The sequence below is a fragment of the Rhinatrema bivittatum genome, chromosome 3 (genome assembly GCF_901001135.1).
Source record: "Rhinatrema bivittatum chromosome 3, aRhiBiv1.1, whole genome shotgun sequence".
Lineage (NCBI taxonomy): Eukaryota > Metazoa > Chordata > Amphibia > Gymnophiona > Rhinatrematidae > Rhinatrema > Rhinatrema bivittatum.
Genome location: NC_042617.1, coordinates 493617586 through 493628668, shown reverse-complemented (window position 1 = coordinate 493628668; position 11083 = coordinate 493617586).

Genomic DNA, 11083 nt, shown 5'->3' with positions numbered 1-11083 from the left:
GAAAATTTGAGATAAAGTATTGTTGTAGTGACCATTTGACTTGTGCTTGCTTTTCCTTTTCAACACAGGATGCTACAGGAATCTATCCCCTTTTGACCTTTTAAAATGTTTCCAGGGTGGAAATTTTCTTTATAGGAATTAATATTACACAATGCACTGCTAATCTGAATGACTACAACAGCTCAAGTAAAGGGAAATAACTCAGTATGAATGATATTAGATTCTAAGTGTGAAATGGGTAAGTTGAAAATTACTATGAATACAGCACATGCTCAAATTCTTTCGGCAATTCCATTATGTTAAATACCTTTGTAAATATCATTGTAAAAATTCAAATCATTATACCTTGAGACAAAGAACATTTGAGTGCAAGTCAAAACTTTGAGATCATGAATGCCAAGGACAGGTCTTAATTGCCTTATAAAATGTAGTAAAAAGTAAGCTATTTGTATCAAGCCAGAGATACAGTATATGAATCAGTTATTTATATTTTTAGATAATAGAAGAACTAGGGGGCACTCCATGAAGTTAGCAAGTAGCATATTTAATACTAATTGGAGAAAATTCTTTTTCACTCAATGCACAATTAAGCTCTGGAATTTTTGCCAGAGGATGTGGTTAGTACAGATAGTGTAGCTGGGTTTAAAAAAGGTTAGAATAAGTTCTTGGGGGAGAAGTCCATTAACTGCTATTATTAATCAAGTTGAGTTAGGGAATGGTCTTTGTTATTACTGGCATCAGTAGCTTGGGATCTTCTTAGTGTTTGGGTACTTGCCAGGTTCTTGAGGCCTGGTTTGGCCTCTGTTGGAAACAGGATGCTGGGCTTGATGGACCCTTGGTCTGACCTAGCTTGGCAATTTCTTATGTTCTTATAAGCTTAGGGGCAGATTTTAAGAATTGTGTATGGGCGTAGATGTGTGTACGCAACCTGGCGCACAAATCTACGCCCGATTTTATAATATGTGCGCGCAGCTGCACGCATGTTATAAAATCCAGGATCGGCTTGCGCAAGGGGGTACACAATTGTGCAATTTGTGCGCGCCGAGCCGCGCAGCCTTCCTCTGTTCACTCCGAGGCCGCTCCAAAATCGAAGCAGCCTTGGAGGGAACTTACCTTCCACCTCCCCACCTTTCCCTCCCTTCCCCTACCTAACCCGCCCCCCAGCCCTACATAACCCCCCTTACCTTTAACTTCTAAGTTGCGTCTGCCTCTGGACAGGCGTAGGCTGCGCGCACCGGCCAATGGCCGGCCCGCGATCCTGGGCACAGCAGAAAATGGCTGCTGTGCCTGGAGGCTCCAGTCCCGCCCCCTGCCCTGCCCACACCCCTTCCCCTTTTTGAAGCCCAGGGACATATGTGCGTTCTGGGGCTTGCGCTCGTCGCCAGGCCTATGCAAAATAGGCTCAGCGCGTGCAGGAGCGGATTCTTGGGGTTACGCACGTAACTTAAAATCCGCCCCTTAGTGAGGAATCCAACTGAAAACTTAGGGGCAGATTTTATTTATTTATTTATTTATTTGAGTTTTTTCTATACCGGCATTCACGGAGTTCGTATCATGTCGGTTTACATAAAACAAGGGGTGATCAATAAATTATAAACGTACTTAACTATAACATGAGTATACATTTACAAAATATAACAAATTATAACAAGTGCGCAGAAAAAGCAGTTACAATAAAACAAGGATGGTTCTAACTGCGTTACGTTTTAAAAGCGTTACGAGCGTAATAAACGTGCGTAACCCTTTAAAACCCCGCTTGCATGTGCCGAGCCTATTTTGCATAGGCCCGGCGATATGTGCAAGCGCCGGGACGTGCGTATGTCCCAGGGCTTGAAAAAGGGGGTGGGTGGGGCCGGAGCCTCCAGGCACAGCAGTCATTTGCTGCTGTGCCTGGCATCGCGGGCCGGCCATCAGCCGGCGTGCACAACCTACGCCTGCCCGGAGGCAGGCACAACTTAGAAGTTAAAGGTAAGGGAGGGATTTTAGGTAGGGCTGGGGGGCGGGTTAGTTAAGGGAAGGGAGGGGAAGGTGGGAGGGCAGAAGGAAAGTTCCCTCTGAGGCCGCTCCGATTTTTGAGCGGCCTCGGAGTGAACAGAGGAAGTCTGCGTGGCTCGGTGTGCACAAGTGTGCACCCTCTTGTGCGTGCCAACCCCGGATTTTATAACATGCGTGCGGCTGCTCGCACATGTAATAAAATTGGAAGTAGATTTCTACGCGCTGGGTTGCGTGCACAAATCTACGCCCGCGCCTAAATCTTAAAATCCGGCCCCTAATGTAGTAACCTCTTTCTTAAATGGAATCAATTTATTGTCCATCATCAAAGGAAAGTCAGTGTGATTTGAATATCTGGATGTTCAAATGGCTTCCGATTTTTCAGGATTTACATTCAGTTTGGATGATTTAAATCAGTCAGACATGACAGAGAGACACTGATCGAATTTCACAAGAGAAATAAAGTCTTTGGGGACAAAACTGGCAAAAACTTGTACAGCATTAACATACAAAAATAACTGCTAAAACTCATGCTTTGTATAAGGATGGCCAATATACAGATTAAACAGGGTAGGAGGAACTCCACATCAGAGATGGTGAACCTGAGAAACTGAAGAATTCCAATAAACCTGATAAAATCTTTACTCAAGAAAAGATTTAAACCAAGTAAAGGCAATGTCACAATTCACAGTTTCATAAAGACAGTCAAGAAGTGACTGATGATCAACAGTTCAAAAGTTACACTCATATCAATAAGAATTATGAGGACAAAAGGACCCCTATCCAAATTAAGAGCAATTTCTGAAGTAAGGGCAGTAAGAGTTTCAGTACTGAATATCTTATGATATCCAAAATGTTGTGGGTGCAAACAAGAGCCCTGTCAAGACAAGAAGAAAGTTTAATATGGACCACTTTTTCAATTTTTTGAGATAGATTAGGTAAGTTGGGGATTGGTCTATATTTTCTGGTTTGTCTGGGTCTAGTGAGGGATACAGGGTCAAAAATATACTAGGACTGGAAGATGATTCTGGATTAACGTTCTTATATAATTAGAAAAGATAGAATGGGAAAGGTGGATAGTGATGCAGCATTTTTCTTTCAAGTATCTATAGAAATAATACATAGTTTATGTCCGGCTGCCCAGGATTACATGCCTCCAGAGATGAACCATAAATGAAATACCAATTCCAAGATGAGAAAATCAGTGAAATGACAGTATCATCCATTTTCTTCTTCTCTTTTTATGAACTTAACTTTATCCTGTTTTCAATTGCCTTATAATACAATATTCTATTATATATTAAGGGGCGGATTTTAAAAGGCGCGCGAATAGCCTACTTTTGTTTGCGCTCCAGGCGCAAACAAAAGTACGCTGGATTTTAGTAGATACGCGCGGAGCCGGGCGTATCTGCTAAAAACCTGGATCGGCGCGCGCAAGGCTATGGATTTTGTATAGCCGGCGCGTGCCAAGCCGCGCAGCCTACCCCCATTCCCTCCAAGGCCGCTCCGAAATCAGAGCGGCCTCGGAGGGAACTTTCCTTTGCCCTCCCCTCACCTTCCCCTCCCTTCCCCTACCTAACCCACCCGCCCGGCCCTGTCTAACCCCCCCCCCTTACCTTTGTCGGGGGATTTACGCCTCCCTCCGGGAGGCGTAAATCCCCGCGCGCCAGCGGGCCTCCTGCGCGCCAGGCCGCGACCTGGGGGCGGGTATGGAGGGCGCGGCCACGCCCCCGGACCGCCCCGGGCCGTAGCCACGCCCCAGTACCCGCCCCCAAAACGCTGCCGACACGCCCCCGAAACGCCACGACGACCGGGCCCGCCCCGACACGCCCCCGACACGCCCCCCTCGGAGAACCCCGGGACTTATGCGAGTCCCGGGGCTCTGCGCGCGCTGGGAGGCCTATGTAAAATAGGCTTCCCAGCGCGCAGGGCCCTGCTCGCGTAAATCCGCACGGTTTTGGGCGGATTTACGCGAGCAGGGCTCTGAAAATCCGCCCCTATATATATATATATATATATATATGTACATATACATTAAGGGGTGAATTTTAAAAGCCAGGTGTGCACTAAAGCCAGGAGATATGCGCAGAAGTTGGGTTAGCGCGTGCCGCACAGATTTTAAAAGGCATCCACATACATGTGTTTCTCCTGGTATATGCACAAACATTTTTTCACGTAAAAGGAGCAAGGTGTGGGTGTGTTGTGGGTGGGACATGGCCATTCCAGAATTTATAAATGAAACCAATGTATAAATATTTATGTACACAAGTGTGCGCCGGGGTCCCCTACCCCATAACTTTCCTTCCACTACAGATGACATGTAAGTCCTAAAACCAAAAAAGGTAGTCAGCGGGGTTTTAAGGGTAGGGGCAAACAGGGTAAAGGGGAGGCTAATTAACTAGGGGGTTAGGAAGTCCTAGCTTTTACCTGGGCGAACTGGGAATGAACTGGGAAAACTGGGGAAACTGGTAATTGCATCGGCACGAGTCTACTAAAATCCCCCCACTTACACGATAGTGGCAGCATTTGCGCACATGTGCACGTGTCCATATAAAATTGTGTGCACATGTATGCGCATATATAGCCTATTTTATACTATGCATGCATATATGTGTGTATGTTATAATACAGCTGCATCCTTTGGCGTGTGCTGTCATATATGCATGCATGTGTGGCTTTCAAAAGATGTCTGCATGTAAAATCAGCATATATTTAATATGATTTATTAATTTTGATGAACTGAATTTCTTACATGTGTAAATCAAAGCAATGTACATATAAAAATGTATTTAAAAATTATTAATTGAGCATAGAAAAACATATAAAACAAAAAAGTAACATAAAATCAATAAAAAGAAAGATCCATGAGTGTAAAGCTAATGCATAAAATCATCTTAAGTTAAAAAACTATTAACAGTTTAAAACATAATAAAAGAAAAAGAAAAATGGATGAACTTAATTAAATATCTTTATTACATTTATATTCCAGTATTAGTAAAAACTAATCTAAAAACAAGTTTGGTAACTTTCAAACCAGCATCCCGGGGCTCTTTGGCATGTGTGCATTGGTGTGCACCACATACATTGCCTTTTTAGAACATTTATTTATTTATTTATTTACTATTTTTCTATACCGGCTTTCACGACTGGGGGTCGCATCAAACCGGTTTACAATTAACATTTTGTGCATTGAACATAAAACTTGAGGAACTAAACTGGTGCAGGAATAGCAGTTACAATAAAACAAGGAAGTATACAACTGGGAGAGGAGGAAGCAAAAGAAGAAAAAAAAGAAAAAATATAACAATTGATACAAAAACATAATTACAAAGAATCTTTACATGCACCTATATATGCCTGCATGTTCTAAAACTAGGCTGACCGCACAAATATGTGCACCTGATTTTAAGTGGGCGTACGTCTATGTGCGTAAATCCCACTTCTATTGCGTAAGTCATAGAATTTTAAAAGGGGCACGCGTCCACACCATTGCCAGTTTCACCAGTTCGTCCACCAGATTGCCTAGTTAGCATCTAGTTCCTCCAAACCCCCTGGTTTAATAGTCTGCATTCCCCCCAGTTACCCCAGTCTCTTTAACGTCTGAAAAATGGCTTTTTCTTTTTCTTTTTTAATTTACACCTCCTTCCTAGCAGAAGTAAACTTACATGGCAGGGGATCTGTATCCATAAGTATTTACATATACATCTCTTGTCCATGCCCCTAAACACCTATAACCCACCCACACTATGCCCACACCCCACCCCTATTTGAAAACATTTGAGCTGTGCATGCAGCAGGATATGCACACACATCTGGGTGGCTTTATTTATTTATTTATTTTGAATTTTTCTATACCGGCGTTCATGTACCAAGTACATATCACGTCGGTTTACATTAGAACGGGGGTTGCAAAAATTTGGTGGGTGCACGCAAGCCCAACGTGTGCGTGTATATGCTGATTTGGGCACATAGTGGACTTTTAAAATTCACCTTTAAGAGCATATGAACATGTAAGTACATTTACAAGCGCAGATGCTCTTTTGGGAACACTGCATACTTGCAGTGTCATGCATAGATTTTGAGGGGAAAAAAGAGTCATTCTGGAACAGGGTTCAGAAGTATGTATTTAAGTTCCTAATGGGCCGGATTTTAAAAGGGTTACACGCATAAGGTATGCGCGAAACCCTTTTAAAACCCCCCTGCGTGCGCCAAGCCTATTTTGCATAGGCTTGGCGGCGAGCACAAGCCCCGGGACGCGAGTAAGTCCCAGGGCTTGCCTGGGGGGGGGGCATGTCGGGGGGGCATGTCAGGAGTGATGAGGTGTTTTAGGGGCGTGTCCGGGGGCGTGTTTCTGGCTTGGGGGCATTTCGGGGGCATGGCTGAGTGCCCCAACACAGCAGCCTGTGTCGGGGCCTGCCGCGCTGGCACACGTTAGTTACTACTTCCGCGCCGGCGCACATAAGTTACTATTGCCCGGAGGCAGTAGTAACTTTTAAGATAAAGGTAGGGAGAGGGTTTAGATAGGGCCGGGGGGGGGGGGGGTTAGGTAGGGGAAGGTGCGGGGGGGGGGGGGTGAATGGAAAGTTCCCCTCTGAGGCCGCTCCGATTTCGGAGCAGCCTCAGAGGGAACGGGCGGCGCGCACAGGGCTCGGCGCATGCAAGGTGCACAAATGTGCACCCCCTTGCATGCGCCGACCCCGGATTTTATAAGATACGCGCGGCTACGCACGTATCTTATAAAATCCCGCGTACTTTTGTTCGCGCGCGTGTAGATTTGTAAAATCTGTCCCATTGTGTGTAACCCTAAGAGATCACTAGATGGCGCAGGGGCCCTATCTGTTACTGAATACATACTGCCTGGGAATGGGTTAACATGTGGAAAGTTCTGGTGTTGGCAAGTTCAGGCAAGGGACACCAGTGGATGGCTGGGATGGAAGGAGAATCAAGGTAGCCCACTTCTTAGGGGGTTTATCTTGTGGGATTTGTTAAGAGAAATAAAAAGTTTATACTGTATTTTAGCATTTGGAAGTTTCCAGCTTTAAGGTCAGAGGAAGTCCAAAAAAGTGTGTGCTAGTGGTATGAATAGCAAGGAGACTGATTAAATGGGTGACTAAGGAGTGGTATAAAAACTATTGTTACACATGGGCAATGGTTTGGTTGTCCGAGGAAAGGAATCTGGGATCAAAGCCTGGAGGAGCCAAACCAGAAGTGTGGAGTAAGAGGAATTTGGTGTCTCCTGTAGTATTCCAGTGGGAAAGAGGATTGTGAGGTGTTCAGCTTGCTGATAGTTGGAGAGATTTGAAGTGAGGAGTCTGAACGGCTCTCCAATTTCTTGGAAAGAATCTAGAGGATCCAGCAGTGATGTGATGTGGAGAGAGATAAGGTGCCATCCCCAAAGGCAGAAACAGAGCCAAGCTATAGAGAGAGAGAAAAAAAAGAGAGAGAGAGAGAGAGAGTGAAGAGAGGAACAGCCAGTGCCCCTTCTGAGGTGCTAGAGATGCTGAAGTGACTTAAGCAGTTGAGGAGCCCAAGGTTCCCAGAAGTAAGAAGCAGGGACGACTGGACATGTCTGTGAAAGAGAAGACATGCTTGAGATTTGCAGGGTCCAAGGAGAGAGGTGCCTGTGAGAAATTCCAGAGTGAGCTAGGAGCAGCATCTGCCTGCAGAAGAGAGTGAGTCACCTGGCTGCCCGTCTTTAGATTTTGGAAAAAAAGACTTTGTGGTGTGTGAGAAGGGAAAGGGGTGAGAGGAAAAGAAGTACCTGCCCCTGAGGAAACTGTTGGAGAGAGACTGTGTATGAATTACAGTGGGATTCCCAAGGACCTATCAAAAACAAGAATAAGAGTAACTGGAATGACATTTGAGGAGGAGGGAAGAACACTCAGCTGTGGCTCTTTGACTACATTTGTCCACAACTGACCAGGATTTATCTTGACCTGGATAGGGCTACGCAAGAAAGACGCAGCATGTTTTGGCTCTGCGTCCAGAAGTCCAGACTTCAGGGATATTGTTCCTACTCAGATATCCTTATAAATTTGTCATCAATTTCAGGAATGAATGCTATATGGTTTTTGTTCCAGAACAGCCTAGGTTGTTATAGATAGGAGGAAATTGGCTGTTTCTCCAGTGCTTTCTACAACTTTCCTTATGGTAATGGGGTTGGGATTGCAGGATATGGGCTTTCATTAGGTGGAAGTTTCTTTGATTTGTTTTCTCCTTGTTTTTCCTTTCCTCCCCTCTCTGGTTGGAAGGTCTAAAGTAAGAGAATATATTGCTTGTATTATCCACATACAGTGAAGTGTTTTCTTTAATTATGTTGGTTTTTTTGTCAATTTCTATGAAGTTTCTGTGCAAAGTTAGGGCATTTCTCCCATTCTGTGTCTATGGGAAAATGCCTTGATGAATTCAGAAAATAATAACATATAAAGTTAAACAAATAAATAAATAAAAGACTATATGTGTCTGTACCATGGCTACAGAAATTGACTGTGATTTTGAAAATAATTTTTTTCCTATTAAGTTTTTGTTAGAATAAATTAATTATTTTTGGAGCACAAGTAAGGTGTGGACATTGAACTATTTGGGAGAGTGCATTCGGCCTAGTTTGTGCCCTACAGATGGTCCTACCCTCCAACCCGCAAAGCCCTGAGAGAATATGTGATCTCCCACCCTGGCAAAGTTACCCTAATGCTTCCAGGGGCTGGGAAGGTGACTCCTTGGGAAGGTAGGGTTACATTTGTAAGTGATATTCAGGCACACATTACCAAGCTTGTCTGTATCGTTTTACATTTACTAATTAAGTCACAGAAGTGAAATAGCATTTACATTTTGTCCAGTTTTTGAGTCTGAGGTCAAGTGATATGCTGCTGGAGAGAGCAGAAAAATAATAATTACAAGTATAATCACAAGTATTTCTAGAAGTGGAATATGCACTAGGGGTGTACATTCGTTTTGAACGCATATGTAAAACACAACTTATATTTTTAAAAGAGAAAAAAAAGGTTTGAGGAGAAACGCATCGCGAGTTCCAACGTATTCAACATAGCTATGTTGAATATGTTGAACCTAAATAAACACTTAAACCCCCACCCTCCTGACCCCCCCAAGACTTACCAAAACTCCCTGGTGGTCCAGCGGGGAGTAAGGAAGCCATCCCTGCATTCCTTTGCGAGGAGCACATGACGTCGGCGTCACTCCGACGTGATGCCGACGTCACGTGCTCCTCCACGCCTCCGCTCCCGGACCCTCGCTGGACCCAACCGGAACTTTTGGCCAGCTTGGGGGGGTCAGGAGGCCCCCCCAAGCTGGCCAAAAGTTCCGGTTGGGTCCAACGGGGGTCCGGGAGTGGAGGCGCGGAGGAGCACGTGACGTCAGTGTCACTCCGCACCGGCGTCACGTGCTGCTCCGCTCCGGCGTCACGTGCTGCTCCGCTCCCGGACCCCCGCTGGACCACCAGGGAGTTTTGGTAAGTCTTGGGGGGATTAAGGAGGGTGGGAGGTTTAAGTGTTTATTTAGGGAACCGGGCAACGTATGGACAGATCGGCAACTTATGGAATTATCCATAAGTCCATATTGAACGGAATCTACCCTCACCTTCAACGCATCGACGACTGAACGTAAACCTTTTGTCTGCACATCTCTAATATGCACACTCTTTATAAAATGCCTCTGTATATAATTCTGGGCTACTAAGTTTACCCATTATAATTATTAAACATATAAAATATATGCATATAATTTTTATAAAATAGGTAATGAAAGTATGTGTTTTCCTGCACTACATTCTGCATACTGAAACATTCACAAGTACTTTTGGGACAGATATATGCAGTATTTTTTTCGGGATGTGCATTTGTTGAAAACAAAACTGCAAAACATGTTGAATAAGGCTAATTTGTTTCTTTTGGGGTACCCTGAACTGAATCCCCCAAATGAAACAAACCTTATTTGTTCATTTCATTGTAAAAAAAAAAAAAAGCATCGGGCCTAATTCGAGACACGAAGCCCGGGCCTCTCCTAGGGCATAGGCCAAGGCCCAAAGGAGGGGCTGTGTTCTATGCCTTAGGCAAAGCCCCGGCTTTGGGCCTAGGCCAAGGTGCCGGCATCGCATTTGGGAATAGGCCAAAGTAAAAAAGCAGGAACCGCGGCCTAGGCTTGACCGCGTTGCTGGGTCTCAGCCGAGGACCCTGAAAATAAAAAAAAACAAACTACAACTTACCTGATCCATCAGGTTCCCATGGCTTTGAGTAGGCCGTGGTGGTGGCGAGCTACTCCATCCTTGACCTATGCAAAGCCGAAGCTTCAGCCTGGGCCTAGGCTGAAGCCAGCGGCTCCTTACTGGACTGGGTAAGTGGGGTCCAGGGGGTCCTGCACCAGCATTTTTTCAGCTTCATTTTCATTTTTTGGCCATTTTTTTTAATTGTTTGATTCGATTTTCATTCATGAATAAAAATGAATCAAACAATCTATGAACCAAAATTTGTGGAAAGAAAACTCCCGACAACAAATTTTTTTTATCTGCACATCACTAGTATTTTCAGAGACCTTTGTTTTCAATTTTTATTTTATTTTGCCTGGGAATTTCACTATTATAACAAAAGATATCAGTTGAAAAATGACTGCTATAACACATAGGAGAAAAATCTGTAGAAAATTCATTTTTCCAGTGATTTCCTTTTTTGTTCTAACATTGAATTTCCCAGACATTCTCCAGATTAGGTGATGTGCTAGTAAGGGAGAGCTGTGAAGAATGGGTTGGGGCTAGAGGGAGGAAGGAGAGGGGGGCTAGAACTCAGGAGCAGTGAAGAAAATTTGAGAGCAGCTCTCCCTTTGAAGGGAGAAGTGTGGTGTTGGAAGCCAAGGGGAGAGGAAGGAACTGGGAGCAAAAGTAAGGCGAGCTGAGGGGACAAAAGAGACTTGGTACTCTTATTTCATGTTTTTTATATTCTGATTGCTGTTTTTTTTGGGGGGTGGTGGTTATTTTATTCATTGAGGCTGCTCCTCTATCAGCGCCAATCCTGTCCTTTCTTTCTTCCTTCTGACCCTTCCCCCTGGGCACATCCCTCTCCTCTCTCTTTGTGTCCCCTTGCCC